Source organism: Vulpes lagopus, chromosome 2 (genome assembly GCF_018345385.1).
Source record: "Vulpes lagopus strain Blue_001 chromosome 2, ASM1834538v1, whole genome shotgun sequence".
In the NCBI taxonomy this organism is placed as follows: Eukaryota; Metazoa; Chordata; class Mammalia; order Carnivora; family Canidae; genus Vulpes; species Vulpes lagopus.
The window spans coordinates 57438449-57454578 of NC_054825.1; the positions used below are offsets into that span (position 1 = coordinate 57438449).

A 16130-nucleotide genomic window follows, 5' to 3' on the forward strand; every position below is an offset into this window, starting at 1 on the left:
CAGTAATTAGGTCTCATTTAGATGCTAGATTCACAGAGCATTTCTGATTGAAACCATTGTTTTGGCACCAACTCTTCCAGTGTGTTATTTTTAGAGTTTCAAAATGTGAACATTTCATTTTCCTAGACAAAAAACTTTGAATTTAAACAAATTACATTTAAGAAAAAAAAGTGATTCATGCCAAACAAGTGATGATGCCAAAGGAGTTCTTTAATTCTTAAGATAATAATCTCTGTCATTTAGACTACATGAAATTAGGCCAGTGTGGAAGGCATTAAGATTAAGAATCATAGAATCTTTACCATTTTAAAGTTGGAATATACCTTAGTTGAGATATTAATCTATGGAATAGCCCAGTCTAAGAAACATTTATCTGGCATCTATTATGCAGCTGAGTAACCTAAATATATAAGACAAAATCCCAACCCCTCAGGGGCTTCACAGCCTACAGAGAAAGATAGATATATATCTCAGCCAAGCATGAAGCAATCGGATAAGCAGCTATGAACAAAAACACATGGGGAGGAAAGAAGGAGAGGCCTTACTTTTTCCCAGGTAGCAGCTAGGTCAGGAAGAAACTAATGAAAATGAGTAAGATTTCCACAAGTAGAAAACAGAAAGATTGTTCCACACCTTCTTTCCTCAACACTCCAACATCACCTCTACTTTCTACGCTCTCAGCACACTCTGGCCTAGTTCATTCCTCCAGTTCCATACGGTACCACTCCAGCCAATGCTAATCCTCCCCACTGCCACTCCATCCGCCACCGTCCTTGAATATGTCATGCACTCTTTTGCCTTCACACCTCTGTCGGTGAGCTCTATGAGAAACACGCTTCTCATCCCTCCTGACTAGAAAACTCCTATTCATCCTTTAAGGCCTCACCTGCCCTTCAATTCAATAAAATAGCTCCTTCATTTGTATTTCTTCAGCACTTTATTCTATATGTTTTTATACTACCTATTATACTGTTATTTTTAGCTGTTTAATAGTCTGTCTTCTCTATTAAACTACATGTTCCATAAGAGCACATTTCAAATCTTAATAGACATAGAGCTGACCTAGAACAGTCCATACATGTCTGCTAATGGGAGCATGACCTGCATTCCAGTATCAGAAATTGCAGCAATGAAGGCATTAGAGAATGTTTTGGTTAAAAAGTATAGTTCTTTACTAAGACTGTATCCCAAACAGCCACTTAATATAAGATTTATAAATGAATGGACACTTTTGGAATCCCTTTTTTTTTTTTAAGATTTTATTTACTTATTAATGAGAGACATAGGCAAAGGAAGAAGCAGGCTCCCTGTGAGAAGCCTGATGTGGGACTCCATCCCAGACCCCGGGATCACCACCTGAGCTGAAGGCAGATACTCAACTACTGAGTCACCCAGGTGCCCAGAATCCCCTTTTCTGAAGGTCATTTCACCCTTCTAGAATTTTCCTGCTGGAGGTACAGAAGCCCAGCCACATCAACCTCCTGAAAAAGGATTCTATCCACTATGCATTGTCTGAGATTGCCTTTCAATAACAAACCTATTACCAAGCACTATGCACTCTCTATGACAGGAAATGTCACGTGGCATGAGCTCACAACACACACTGAGGTCTGTTCAGAACTGGTGCCCTCTTCATGAAATGTGGTGGGAACTTGTTTATTAGCTTGCTTGGTTGGCTAGTATCCTGAGTCTGCTAGAACAATGGGGCTTATGTCACAAAGGAATAAGGCTTAAAAATATTAAAAATAAATAAGTCACTGGGTTAAATAACTTCTCAAAGACCATTTCCAGATCTTCCCATTGTCAATTCTGGCTTACCTTGCCTGTGGTCATCAGTTCCTATACATTTATAAATCTGAGCTCTAGCACTGCAAGTGGGTCTGCGACATTATTAGGCAGATCTGGGTTGTATGCTGGTCTGCTTGTGCTGTATTTTGCTGTTATAACATTCATCTCCAGTTTATGAGTTTAAAAAACTTGGGGAAATCAGGGGAAGGGACAGGTAGGTAAAGCAAGGAGAGAAGAGTTGAAAGAAATAAGAAAAAGTAAGTATCACAATGCCTACAGTGTGCAATATATCAATACAGTTTGGGAGTTCACAAAAGATTAAAGGGATATGCTATTCCCTAAACCAAAATAACTTTTTGTGATTGTGAGAATTCTTATCATATTTTTATAAGTAAAATGACACTGGGGACGCCTGGATGGCTCAGTCTGTTAGGTCTCCAACTCTTGACTGCAGCTTAGGCATGATTTTCAGGAGGTGAGATCAGAGCCCCACTTTGGGTTCCCAGCCCGTGGGAAGTCAGCTTGAATTCTCACTCCCTCTCTTCCTCCACCCCTCCCCTGCCTCTAAAATAAATAAATAAATCTTTAAAGAAAATCACTAAGATGACACTGGGTAGAAATAACTACAGTATCATTTCATGGAAAATGATACATCATTTTGATAATGATAGTTTTTACTGAAAAATTAAATACCAATTATATAAAAATTAAGTTAATTTTTCAGTTTACTATCAAAATACAGCACCGATGTGTTCTGCTGAGTGTCAGAACTTTTTTTAAAAATAGGCAAAGCATTCATGAATAAAGTGGTTGTAATCTGGCAGTAGGGGAATAAAGTCTATTTTCTTATAGTTAAAAATAGAGGGAAAGGATAGAGAGCAGAGAACAGCTGAAGGTGTGTCTAGAAAGATTAGGTAGGAGGGAGTCGTGCTTTAACTTACAGCTCTAACCCACGCTCAGGGATTGGGACTTTGTCCTTGGGGCAGTGCTGGGGCAGTGAGGGTGGGGCCAGAGCTGGAACTGGGAAAAGCAAACTGCCTTAGGCAAAGAAGAGGGAAGAAGTCCCAGGACCAAGAACTAACCAGAAACTCGCCAGGAACTCGCGGGGGGGGGGGGGGGGGGGGGGGGGTGGGGGGGGGGCTTCTGCTTTCCTCTCTCCTTCCTCTCGCTCTCCCCACTCTTTCACTCCCTGGCTGGCCTCTTGGCTTCCCTTTCCTAACCCTCATGGCTCTCCCTGCATTTTCCTTTGCCTCTTCCTTTTTCTTAACTTCCCATTCTCACTGTCCATTTATCTTCCCCCTAATGTCTGTACTCTCCCTCCTCTCCCACTCGCGCTTTGTGCAATCTCAGGCACATTTCTCCAGCATGGAAACCATGGGCGGTGAAGTCAGAAAGACCCTTCTTTGAATCCTAGCTTCCCCGTTAACAATGTGATCTTAGCAGGCTGGCCCTAGCTTGTTGGGCTGGGGACCACATAAATAATAGCTGTTCAGGGATCCCTGGGTGGCGCAGCGGTTTGGCGCCTGCCTTTGGCCCAGGGCGCGATCCTGGAGATCCGGGATCGAATCCCACGTCGGGCTCCCGGTGCATGGAGCCTGCTTCTCCCTCTGCCTGTGTCTCTGCCTCTCTCTCTCACTGTGTTCCTATCATAAATAATAATAATAATAATAATAATAATAATAATAATAATAATAATAGCTGTTCACTCTCACCAAGTGTTTACCAGTGTCAGATGCTCCCGGAGCACACTCATGTGCACCAGTTGAATTCATCCTCACTATCGGTGAAGGAATGCTCTTATCATCACCATTTACCCAGAGGAAAGAGATTTAAAAATGTTCAGCAACTGGCCCAACCACACGTGGCCAGGAAAGGAGGGAGGACAGATTTGAACCTTGGGTCTCTTCTTCACCAGGCATAACCCACAGGAGGACCATGGGGAATCCAGAACACTGTCTGGCCTTAGGGCACTCCATATGCTCCCAGGAAGGGCTGGCTCCTTTCCTTTCTCTGGCTAATGCACATCTGATAGAAAATACACCAATTTTAAAAAATAAAATTTTATATAAATAGTTCAGCAAGTAGCATTTATTGGTTTAAGGAGATATATTGTTTCCTGGGTGGGACTAGTGGGGAAATTATTGGGTACCTGCTTTAACCCTTTCATTTGGCCAATGCTATTCCTCTTGGCATCAGCATGTGCTGCTGATGTTACCGCTCGCTACACTGAAGCAATGCTGTCACTTGTGTTTTTGATTCAGGGCACATCATGTGAAAAGAGCAATTTGTAACGTACATATTTTGTATGAAGATATTTGAAACATGTTAAGAAACACCTTTTCTTAAACTGAAAAGTGCTTTCAATGATTAATATAATATTAAAATTTAAGTTCTACATAAAGGTGTAAAGAATACAGTGAAAACCACTGGAAATTGATGATGTTAATATATCAATTTACATTTTTTAAAGATCTCTCTCCAGGGATACATTTTCCTTTTTGAAAAACCATGAGATCATACGCTATACCATGTGTATCCTGCACTCCCTAATTGGCACTGTATCACGAACATCTTTCCATCTAAATATATAAAGACACATCATGATTTTTAATGCCTGCATAATATTACACTGACTGAATGGATACACTAAATTTTTAGGCAGCCTCTCACTGATGAACATTTACACTGAAATGTTATTTTAAATCATGAGTCAGTTCAACTTTTTGGTCTCTTACTTTCCTTTCCTTTCCTTTGTTTTATGAAATGATGCAGGTAGGGGGCGCCTGGGTGGCTCAGTTGGTTCAGCATCCGTCTTTAGCTCACATCATGATCACAGGGTCTTAGGATGGAGCCCTACATCAGGCTCCCCACTGATCGGGGAGCCTGCTTCTTCTGCCTGCTGCTCCCCTGCTCTCTCTCACTCTCTCTCTCTAGCTCTGTCTCTGTCAAAAAGATGAATGGAATCTTTAAAAAAATGATGTAGATAGTATAAAAGTTTGTGGGACAGAATGCAAGCTACTTTCAAAATTAAGGTTAAAGTGAGACTCTGACAATGAAATCTAAAGAATCAAGATGGGATTAAAATCATTGGATCATGAAGAACAATTCAAGATACTGCTGACACAACTAAAACAGGGCAAACAGGGGACCCCTGGGTGGCGCAGCGGTTTGGCGCCTGCCTTTGGCCCAGGGAGCGATCATGGAGACCCGGGATCGAATCCCACGTCGGGCTCCCGGTGCATGGAGCCTGCTTCTCCCTCTGCCTGTGTCTCTGCCTCCCTCTCTCTCTCTCTCTCTCTCTCTGTGACTATCACAAATAAATAAAAATTTAAAAAAATAATAAAAATAAAACAGGGCAAACGGTTGTCACACTTGTGATTACTGGCTCAATGTCAGTCTTTGGCTCTATACTGAGGGCTCCATGAAGAGCTGTATTGTACACAGCTTTATTCCAAGCATCTGGCACAGTAATGATCAATGAGTGTTTGCTGGATAAATGAATCTCAAGGATAGATGACAGAAATGAAGACATTTCATAATGTCAACTTCAATCAAATGAATTATATTCTGACTAGAGAATGAATGTGCACCAGAAAGGGGGATGGTATACACAGCATGTCTAGTAAGAGCAGAGTTTGCAGAGGCAAAATATTTCAGTGTTTCCAACAATCTAAGAACCTGCAGCAGCAGAAAGAGTTCTCTGATGGAGAGGAACGCATTAAGTTCTCATGGTCCAGGGCACCTGGGTGGCTCAGTGGTTGAGCATCTATCTGCCTTTGGCTCAGGTCGTGATCCCAGGATCGAGTCCCACATCGGGCTCCCCACGGGGAGCCTGCTTCTCCCTCTGCCTGTGTCTCTGCCTCTCTCTGTCTGTCTCATGAATAAACAAATAAAATCTTTAAAAACAAAAAGTTATGCGTTAAAAAAAAAAGTTCTCATGGTCCAATGACATTAGCCACTAAGATATTCCTGCTCACTCCTCTTGCCCTGAGCCCACACTCACCAAGCACTTCATTTAGCTTCCCATTTGGATGTGTATAAAAGGAGATCATGCAGGAATTAGCACAAGTCCTAGTCTGCCAGCTACTTTTCTCACTGTGATGGAAACCAGACTTGCACGAGTCTGTTTCCTGAAATCTGACTGTCTCTGACTGCAGTAGCAGTGCTAAACATCCAAACCTATGACATTGAAATATGATGATCACAACATGGTAACTATTGTGGGGGACAGCCTAGTATGTAAGGTGGCCCCCATGATCCCTGCCTCCTGGAGTCTATATTTGTATGATCCCCGCCCCTTGAGTATGGTGGGATCTGTGACATGCTCCTAACCAACAGAATAAACCAGAGACCAGTCACATGGCAGTCACTTGTACACAGCTGGCAGCTGTAATCACCTAGGATTCTGATACCAAATCACACAAGGTGTAGTTCTGCTCACTGGGAAGAGATTATTTATTTTATAGTCCAACTTTCATGTCATTTAATAAATTTCCAAATGGTTGTTATGTTTTTCTAAAAAATCTCAAAAAAATACTGAAGAAAGATAAGAACTTTATTTTTTTAAAAGATTTTATTTATTTATTCATGAGACACACACACACACACACACACGGGGCGGGGGGCGGCAAAGACACAGGCAGAGGGAGAAGCAGGCTCTATGCAGGGAGCCTGATGTTAGACTCGATCCCGGGTCTCCAGGATCAGGCCCTGGGCTGAAGGCAGTACTAAACCGCTTGAGCCCAGAATAAGGCTGCCCAGAATAAGAACTTTAACAAGGCTGCCCAGAATAAGCATAAAAACTTGTTAAAGTTTTTTCATAACACTGGCTCTGTGCTGGCCAGTGAAAACAAATTATAACATAAATCTAATTTGCCACAAGAGATAAAGTCGCAGGGATACCGTTTCACCCCATCAGACTGGCAAAAATCAAGTGCAGCAAGATCAAGTATTGACAGGAATATATATGGAACCACAGGAACACCAGATGGGAATGTGAATCAGTACCACTACTTTGGAAAGCTATCTTCAATATCTAGTAAAGCTGAAGATGCACAAGAGACAGAGGGGATTAGACATATGGATACAGAGGGTTTCAACTAAATGAATGATGTTTTACTTCTTAATTTTTCATTGTACCATTAAAAAAGAAAGAAAATTACTTACTCCCACGCCTACACAAACAATCATGTAAAGACCATGAGGAGGAAGGAAGTCAAAGTGTTAGTCTCTCCAGCACACACACCCAGAACTCAGTCTTGCCCTAGACGTTCCAAGGACCATGAAATTAGAACAGTAACTAATCTTCATCAAATCTCTAGCCATAAAGCATTTTATCCATACTTAATATGTGATCTTATCTAAATGTTAATATTCCTATAAATGGCTATTGGTTAAATGTCCAACAATAAAAGAGTACTTAATTAAAATATGGCACATCCACTTAAGAGAATATCAATAGCTATTTAAAATCATAGTTACAAAGACTATGAAGTAACATAGAAAATATTTATATGCTAGCTATAATGTTAAGGTTTTTTTTTAAAAGAACACGATTTGAAAAAGGATTTATAGTGCTATATAAAACCATAATCAGGACCTGGAAACCAGGGCTTTGCTTTATGGCACCACAATTTAAATGGTACAAAACATTTTAACTTGAGTTTAAAGAACTTGTCAATTTTTAAGGTCTACCTCTGCCATCCTCTCCTTTTTCTTCCTCCTCCCCAAAGCGAGGAGCTCAGCTGACCCTAGGCCCATGGAGATGGATGGAGTGGTCAAGGACAAGACAACCACCACCGCTTTGTGTGCACAGGCCACTCTTACCTGCCTCCCTCCCCTCTCCTATCTGACCCACCACAGGGCTCTGCCTCCATGAATGGACACTTCCTTGACTTGTGGCTACCTGTGATGCCACTCCCCCAACCTACCTTGTGCCACACGGCTAGCATTGCTTTGTGATGTGAATAGCTGGCATCAGGGTAAATCATTTGTTTTCAGTACAAGTAGGATGAAGAGGGCTGTGCAACTGAGGCCAGGGATGACTTATTCCAAGCCCAAAGTATTAGATTGATAAAGACGGCCAAAGAAAGACCATGGATAACAGCAGGTGAAGACTGAGGGTTAAGATTTGTGCCTCCAAACTATGTGCAAAGAAAATAAAACCGTTCAAAGAAGCACATCTGTCTCCTTAATAGACAGCTCCCTCTCCCTAAAGCTAGACAGAATTTTGGTGATTAAATGAGCCATGCTTGCAAGAAATGTACAGGACTAGCACATTTGGGGATGGAAATGGCATTAGGGTTATGAGGTGGATCTGGGAGAAATTTGGGTAAGTCACCAAAAGAAGGAATGTTATAAGGCCTTACAGAGTCTCTAAGTCATTGGGCATCGTCACACCAAAATGTCCTTCTCTGACACCTTAAATCAATGGCAGGTGAATCTCATCTGACACACCTTGACATTTCTTTCCAATTCTTTTTTTTTTTTTTCTTTCCAATTCTATATTACCCCAGCAATGCACAAATCATTCAACTGTCCTGAGGGGAGTGTGAGAGGGGTTCAAGAACTAAAAGTACTATTATAATTTGTTTTAAGATTTTATTTACTTATTCATGAGAGACACAGAGAAAGGCAGAGACATAGGCAGAGCGAGCAGTAGGGGCCCGATGTGAGACTTGATCCCAGGACCTCAGGATCACGACTTGAGCTGAAGGCAGAAGCTCAACCACTAAGCCACCCAGGTGCCCCTATGATAATATTTTTTTATAACAATATAAAGAAATATATCAAAATATAAATAGTGGCATTGGGTACATTTATACTCCACTTTTCCTTATTTTCAAAATACCTGAATGTTATTTTCACAATGACAAAAATCTAAATAAAAACTCCTTGAATAAAAGAATAAACCAATGAGCAAAAACAAAGCAAAAAAAAAGAAAGAAAGAAAGAAATTCCCCACTTACAGTTATCAAAACCCAAGAGACAAGTCTGATTCTGGGTTTAAAAGATACGCTATGTTAAAGATATGCTCAGTTAAAATAAGTTTGCTGGGCTCTTTTTTTTTTTTACTGTGGTTAAAAACAGGTAACACAAGATTTATCATCCTTGGAATGCCTGGGTGGCTCAGCAGTTGAGCATCTGCCTTAGGCTCGCGGTGTGATCCTGGGGTCCGGGATCCAGTCCCACATCGGGCTCCTTGCGTGGATGGAGCCTGCTTCTCCCTCTGCCTATGTCTCTGCCTTTCTCTGTGTGTCTCTTATGAATAAATAAATAAAATCTTAAAAAAAAAAAAAAAAAGACTGGGCCACTAAGACTGTGTCTTAGTGGTTCAGCGCCGCCTTCAGCCCAGGGCGTGATCCTGGAGACCCAGGATTCAGTCCCACATTGGGCTCCCTGCATGAAGCCTGCTTCTCCCTCTGCCTGTGTCTCTGCCTCTGTGTGTGTGTGTGTGTGTGTGTGTGTGTGTGTGTCTCATAAATAAATAAAATCCATAAATAAATAAATAAATAAATAAATAAATAAATAAATAAATATTTATCATCATTAAAAAATGTAAATGTGCAGTACGGTAGTGTTAACTGTATACACACTGGTGTGTAAAGATCTCCAGAACTTTTTCATCTTCCAAAACCGAAACTCTATACTCACCAAACAACTCCCATTTTCCTATGAATTGTTCCCCAAACCCCATTCCCTTGTGGGCACATAAGGAGGCTTGAGCCCAGTCCCCCTGCTGAAACCCTCATCAGAGCCCTGGATTGCCCTTATGTAGGGAATCAGGCACTGTATACAGGTCCAGTGGCTGCCATCAGTGGGAACGGCCAGGACAGCATTCCAAAAGTCTTAGATTCCAGAGACAGTGTGTGAGTCTCTCCACAGGGTCCCAAGGCAACTATTTCTTCTGCCTTTTGTGAAAATGGCCTTGATTCCACTTTGCAAGCCTTGTTTTCTTTCCCCTCTGCAAATGTGAAGAGGGGCTGTATTTCTGACCCATTTAAAACAAACAAACAAATAAACAACAAAAAAAAAACCTTCAAAATGCTCAAAACATTTATGGTGGCTGCCAGCAAGTGCAAGGATTACCAGTAAATCTGTAACATACACGTGGCCTTTGTCAGGTCCAGATGAATTCACAAATGGTCTGGAATTATCTGAACCCCTAAAACCCACGGAACGGCCACTGATGTGGCTTTAATCCACTCTCCATATCTTAGAACAATATTAATGTTTTCAGGAGAACTTTTGCAAAAACACATCCAATTTTTGTTCCCATCTATTAATAATAGCTATTTTGAAATACTATTTAAATCTTCTATTGTTATTTGAATTTTCATGGATTATGTCTCCCCAGCTAAGCTACTTTGGGGCAGCAGGGACATGCTACCACATGCATCTGTAACACCCATGAAGCCCAGCACAGCACCTCTTCACAGACACTCATAAACATTTGTTTATTTGCTTATTTTTCTAATTTGGTAAGACCCATCATTTTAATTACTGAGTTGCTCTGCCCAGATGACATACTGATTGCTGATTCAAGATCCCTTCCAGCCGTGAGCTTGGCAGATTCCTTCAGGTTGCCCTGCAGTGTGCACGGGCACTCACACATCCGTGCACCCACACCAAAAAGAAGTGTCTTAATATTACTTTCAGGGTGTTTTATTATGCTCAACAGCTATATTTGGCAACTTTCTTTCTAGCATTAGAGAAGACACATTACCAAATGTTAAAAAGGGAATCTGCCAAATGCAACAGAACAGAAAAAATATTTCTAAAAGCTGGTGTAAACTTTCTACCTACTAAATTACCTACACCCCCAGATGCACCAAGGACCATCGAAAGGAAGGCATGACTTTGTACATTCGTGTAGAGATAACTCTAGTTGCGACTCCCGGGTTCTACCGTATATGCGTCTGTGATTGAAAAGCAACGGATTTGGCCCTGGAAGAAATATCCAGCCTCCAGCTTCTGCCCTTTTTCTCATACGCAGCAGGAGGGGGCTGGACTTCTCCGCTGAACACAAGAGTCTATGAGAGACTCTTTTATTTGGAGTAACAACTTGACATCAGTGCATTAATTTTATAACTATTTTAGAGAGAGCAGGGGAGGACTCCTGAGCTCTTCCAGAGATAATTAAAAATGGGGAAAAAAAAGAAATCTGAAATCAACAAAAAACAAGCTGAAGGCACCAGGGGTTTCTGAATAACATCTTCCCGGTTAAACAATTTTAAGAATTCCATAATGTGAAAGCAACCCCCACACATTCTCTCCCACATAAACACGCTTTGTATGTAAGCCCCACTCAGCCAAGCAGCAGAATCTCTTGCCTTCACTTCGGTAGCTACTTTATCCAGAGAAGATGTCATCTGCACAAAAGCATTCTCTTAAGAATGAGAAAAAAAGCTGACCACCAGCCAGCAAGCGCAGGCACGCCTTAAGCAAAAATACTGTCATTCCAACAAGCTCAACAAGTCACCACCCTAAAATCTGATTACTGACTTCAAATGCCAATTTTGCTTTCACAGAGACTGAAAAACTCAGGCCTTCTGAGGTCTGTCAACCAACACATTCCCAGTCATTTCCTGGTGGACCAGAAAGGTACCCCAATAAACCATTTTATTATCACTGCTAACCATGTTCTTAAAATACCAAGAACCACTTAACCAATGGGGGTGGAGGGGAGGAACAACAGAAGATCACCGAGTAGTAACACAAAAATCAAAAGTGTCTTATCTTTTTTCACCTGCTTTTATATTAAAAATGCATGGAACATAAAATCACATCCAAAAGTCAAAAAGTAAAATCATGCATGCAGAGAGGGATGAAAGCAGAAGAGTTATTAAGAGAAAGGAACAGGCAGGAGAATCAAAGGAGCAGAGGGAAAGAGTGAAGGCAGAAAGGCAGTGCTGATGGGTGACAGGAGGGAGAGGCGGCTAGACAATGAAGAGAGAAACAGGTGGTCCGAGGGCTCCCAGGGAGGATGCAAGCCTGAGAAAACTGCTCCTCACACATGCAGCTGCTCATTTGGGGTGTGAAGAAATAGATGGGCCATTTTTAATATGCTATGTTAGGTTTCTTCACTCTTTTTTTTAAATTGAATATGCCATTTCTTTGTCTTGACACATATACCCAAGGCTTAGGTGTCATTGGGGGAAAATCACTTACTGCACTTATAACAGGTTAGTACCTTTTCGAATTATCCACGGTTTTGCTCTATTTTGAACCCACATCTACCTGACTCCTGGAGTATGGCATGGGTTTCACACCCACTATCACATACCGGATGCTTGCTGACAATTCTAAGATCATCCTGCACATTTCACTACATGATTAATCAAGTAAATGAGTCCAGTCAGCAAATACTCATTGAGCCTCTACAGTGCCTGAACAAGACACAGCCCCCACACTTCAGAGCTTCAATTCAACAGGGAAATAAAACAGGCAGGCCACCATGCAAGAGCAGAGAGGCTGGTAATCTGCCCCGTGAGTGGTACAAATCAGGCATTGCCTCTGGGCAGAAGGCAGGACCAGTGTGAACTGGGCCATCCAGAAAAGCATTTGAGTTGGACACTCAAAAGGATGGGTTAAAGAAACACAGGGCAGCATGAGAAATGGTGAAGGGAGGGCAAAGCAGAGGAAGCACTGACTGGTGAAATTTCCCAGCACAGGGGTTCCTATTGAAAGCAGTGAAAGTAAAGGCTGGGAGGGTCGCTGGATTGTTTGCAGAGGACCTCTGTGTGTGTGTGTGTGTGTGTGTGTGTGTGTGTCTCATAAATAAATAAAATCCATAAATAAATAAATAAATAAATAAATAAATAAATATTTATCATCATTAAAAAATGTAAATGTGCAGTACGGTAGTGTTAACTGTATACACACTGGTGTGTAAAGATCTCCAGAACTTTTTCATCTTCCAAAACCGAAACTCTATACTCACCAAACAACTCCCATTTTCCTATGAATTGTTCCCCAAACCCCATTCCCTTGTGGGCACATAAGGAGGCTTGAGCCCAGTCCCCCTGCTGAAACCCTCATCAGAGCCCTGGATTGCCCTTATGTAGGGAATCAGGCACTGTATACAGGTCCAGTGGCTGCCATCAGTGGGAACGGCCAGGACAGCATTCCAAAAGTCTTAGATTCCAGAGACAGTGTGTGAGTCTCTCCACAGGGTCCCAAGGCAACTATTTCTTCTGCCTTTTGTGAAAATGGCCTTGATTCCACTTTGCAAGCCTTGTTTTCTTTCCCCTCTGCAAATGTGAAGAGGGGCTGTATTTCTGACCCATTTAAAACAAACAAACAAATAAACAACAAAAAAAAACCTTCAAAATGCTCAAAACATTTATGGTGGCTGCCAGCAAGTGCAAGGATTACCAGTAAATCTGTAACATACACGTGGCCTTTGTCAGGTCCAGATGAATTCACAAATGGTCTGGAATTATCTGAACCCCTAAAACCCACGGAACGGCCACTGATGTGGCTTTAATCCACTCTCCATATCTTAGAACAATATTAATGTTTTCAGGAGAACTTTTGCAAAAACACATCCAATTTTTGTTCCCATCTATTAATAATAGCTATTTTGAAATACTATTTAAATCTTCTATTGTTATTTGAATTTTCATGGATTATGTCTCCCCAGCTAAGCTACTTTGGGGCAGCAGGGACATGCTACCACATGCATCTGTAACACCCATGAAGCCCAGCACAGCACCTCTTCACAGACACTCATAAACATTTGTTTATTTGCTTATTTTTCTAATTTGGTAAGACCCATCATTTTAATTACTGAGTTGCTCTGCCCAGATGACATACTGATTGCTGATTCAAGATCCCTTCCAGCCGTGAGCTTGGCAGATTCCTTCAGGTTGCCCTGCAGTGTGCACGGGCACTCACACATCCGTGCACCCACACCAAAAAGAAGTGTCTTAATATTACTTTCAGGGTGTTTTATTATGCTCAACAGCTATATTTGGCAACTTTCTTTCTAGCATTAGAGAAGACACATTACCAAATGTTAAAAAGGGAATCTGCCAAATGCAACAGAACAGAAAAAATATTTCTAAAAGCTGGTGTAAACTTTCTACCTACTAAATTACCTACACCCCCAGATGCACCAAGGACCATCGAAAGGAAGGCATGACTTTGTACATTCGTGTGGAGATAACTCTAGTTGCGACTCCCGGGTTCTACCGTATATGCGTCTGTGATTGAAAAGCTACGGATTTGGCCCTGGAAGAAATATCCAGCCTCCAGCTTCTGCCCTTTTTCTCATACGCAGCAGGAGGGGGCTGGACTTCTCCGCTGAACACAAGAGTCTATGAGAGACTCTTTTATTTGGAGTAACAACTTGACATCAGTGCATTAATTTTATAACTATTTTAGAGAGAGCAGGGGAGGACTCCTGAGCTCTTCCAGAGATAATTAAAAATGGGGAAAAAAAAGAAATCTGAAATCAACAAAAAACAAGCTGAAGGCACCAGGGGTTTCTGAATAACATCTTCCCGGTTAAACAATTTTAAGAATTCCATAATGTGAAAGCAACCCCCACACATTCTCTCCCACATAAACACGCTTTGTATGTAAGCCCCACTCAGCCAAGCAGCAGAATCTCTTGCCTTCACTTCGGTAGCTACTTTATCCAGAGAAGATGTCATCTGCACAAAAGCATTCTCTTAAGAATGAGAAAAAAAGCTGACCACCAGCCAGCAAGCGCAGGCACGCCTTAAGCAAAAATACTGTCATTCCAACAAGCTCAACAAGTCACCACCCTAAAATCTGATTACTGACTTCAAATGCCAATTTTGCTTTCACAGAGACTGAAAAACTCAGGCCTTCTGAGGTCTGTCAACCAACACATTCCCAGTCATTTCCTGGTGGACCAGAAAGGTACCCCAATAAACCATTTTATTATCACTGCTAACCATGTTCTTAAAATACCAAGAACCACTTAACCAATGGGGGTGGAGGGGAGGAACAACAGAAGATCACAGAGTAGTAACACAAAAATCAAAAGTGTCTTATCTTTTTTCACCTGCTTTTATATTAAAAATGCATGGAACATAAAATCACATCCAAAAGTCAAAAAGTAAAATCATGCATGCAGAGAGGGATTAAAGCAGAAGAGTTATTAAGAGAAAGGAACAGGCAGGAGAATCAAAGGAGCAGAGGGAAAGAGTGAAGGCAGAAAGGCAGTGCTGATGGGTGACAGGAGGGAGAGGCGGCTAGACAATGAAGAGAGAAACAGGTGGTCCGAGGGCTCCCAGGGAGGATGCAAGCCTGAGAAAACTGCTCCTCACACATGCAGCTGCTCATTTGGGGTGTGAAGAAATAGATGGGCCATTTTTAATATGCTATGTTAGGTTTCTTCACTCTTTTTTTTAAATTGAATATGCCATTTCTTTGTCTTGACACATATACCCAAGGCTTAGGTGTCATTGGGGGAAAATCACTTACTGCACTTATAACAGGTTAGTACCTTTTCGAATTATCCACGGTTTTGCTCTATTTTGAACCCACATCTACCTGACTCCTGGAGTATGGCATGGGTTTCACACCCACTATCACATACCGGATGCTTGCTGACAATTCTAAGATCATCCTGCACATTTCACTACATGATTAATCAAGTAAATGAGTCCAGTCAGCAAATACTCATTGAGCCTCTACAGTGCTGAACAAGACACAGCCCCCACACTTCAGAGCTTCAATTCAACAGGGAAATAAAACAGGCAGGCCACCATGCAAGAGCAGAGAGGCTGGTAATCTGCCCCGTGAGTGGTACAAATCAGGCATTGCCTCTGGGCAGAAGGCAGGACCAGTGTGAACTGGGCCATCCAGAAAAGCATTTGAGTTGGACACTCAAAAGGATGGGTTAAAGAAACACAGGGCAGCATGAGAAATGGTGAAGGGAGGGCAAAGCAGAGGAAGCACTGACTGGTGAAATTTCCCAGCACAGGGGTTCCTATTGGAAAGCAGTGAAAGTAAAGGCTGGGAGGGTCGCTGGGATTGTTTGCAGAGGCATGGGCCCCTGAGACAGGAGAGAAGCAGTAGGAACAGAAAGGAAGAGAGTAATCGAGAGACACCGTGCAGGGAGCACCTCCATGCTCAGTGACCAACTGCCTGTGGGAGTGCAGAGAAGAGAAGTTGGAATAACCCTGGCGACCAAGAGCAGGTTACAGAGGATGGCGACAGGCACAGAAATCATTAGGGAACACAGCGAGAGGGGCATACTGTCCCCCCATGGGGTGCCTCCTTAAATCCACCATGAGAAACACAGGCAAAACCAAGTTAAAGGATATGGAACAAAATCTCAGCCTATACTCTTCCAAAGCATCAAG

The 16130-nt window shown here is 42.0% G+C and overlaps 1 protein-coding gene across 3 annotated transcripts in view; it reads right to left on the reverse strand.

The window, feature by feature from the left end:
* Positions 1-16130, reverse strand: part of FAM81A (family with sequence similarity 81 member A) — a 78091-nt gene that overhangs the window by 56810 nt on the left and 5151 nt on the right. The window lies entirely within an intron of this gene.